General features: G+C 48.3%; 1 pseudogene; it reads left to right on the forward strand.

Annotated features, from left to right (window-relative positions):
* Nucleotides 1-1,414, forward strand: LOC123388957 (annotated as a pseudogene).

Genomic DNA, 1,414 nt, shown 5'->3' on the forward strand with positions numbered 1-1,414 from the left:
ACCATCATGGCAACCATGAGCAGCGAGGCCGAGACCCAGCAGCTGCCCGCCGCTCCCCCCCCCCCGCCTCCCCCGCCCTCAGCGCTGCCAACACCAAGCCCGGCACCAGGGGCAGCGGCGCAGGGAGCGGCGGCCTGGGCGGCCTCACATCAGCTGCGCCTGCCGGCGGGGACAAGAAGGTCATCGCAACGAAGGTTTTGGGAACAGTAAAATGGTTCAATGTAAGAAACGGATATGGTTTCATCAACAGGAATGACACCAAGGAAGATGTATTTGTACACCAGACTGCCATAAAGAAGAATAACCCCAGGAAGTACCTTCGCAGTGTAGGAGATGGAGAGACTGTGGAGTTTGATGTTGTTGAAGGAGAAAAGGGTGCGGAGGCAGCAAATGTGACAGGCCCTGGTGGAGTTCCAGTGCAAGGCAGTAAATATGCAGCAGACCGTAACCGTTATAGACGCTATCCACGTCGCAGGGGTCCTCCACGCAATTACCAGCAAAATTACCAGAATAGTGAGAGTGGGGAAAAGAACAAGGGATCGCAAAGTGTTCCTGAAGTCCAGGCCCAACAGCGCCGGCCCTACCGCAGGCGATGGTTCCCACCTTACTATATGAGGAGACCCTATGGGCGTCGACCACAGTATTCCAACCCTCCTGTGCAGGGAGAAGTGATGGAAGGTGCTGACAACCAGGGAGCAGGAGAACAAGGTAGACCAGTGAGACAGAATATGTATCGGGTTATAGACCACGATTCCGCAGGGGTCTTCCTCGCCAAAGACAACCTAGAGAAGATGGCAACGAGGAAGATAAGGAAAATCAAGGAGATGAGACCCAGGGTCAGCAGCCACCTCAACGTCGGTACCGCCGCAACTTCAATTACCGACGCAGACACCCAGAAAACCCTAAACCACAAGATGGCAAAGAGACAAAAGCAGCCTATCCACCAGCTGAGAATTCGTCCGCTCCTGAGGCTGAGCAGGGCGGGGCTGAGTAAATGCCGGCTTACCATCTCTACCATCATCCGGTTTAGTCATCCAACACGAAGAAATGAAGATGAAATTCCAGCAATAAGAAATGAACAAAAGATTGGAGCTGAAGACCTTAAGTGCTTGCTTTTTGCCCATTTACCAGATAAATAGAACTATCTGCATTATCTATGCAGCATGGGGTTTTTATTATTTTTACCTAAAGACGTCTCTTTTTGGTAATGACAAACGTGTTCTTTAAGAAAAAAAAAAAAGAAGCCTGGTTTTTCTCAATACACCTTTAAAGGTTTTTAATTTGTTTCATATCTGGTCAAGTTGAGATTTTTAAGAACCTCATTTTTAATTTGTAATAAAAGTTTACAACTTGATTTTTTCAAAAAAGTCAACAAACGGCAAGAACCCGTTAATAAAGTTCTTAAATAATTGTC

This window comes from Mustela putorius, unplaced genomic scaffold (genome assembly GCF_011764305.1).
Source record: "Mustela putorius furo isolate JIRA1106 unplaced genomic scaffold, ASM1176430v1.1 tig00003930_pilon_pilon_pilon, whole genome shotgun sequence".
Classification (NCBI taxonomy): Eukaryota; Metazoa; Chordata; class Mammalia; order Carnivora; family Mustelidae; genus Mustela; species Mustela putorius.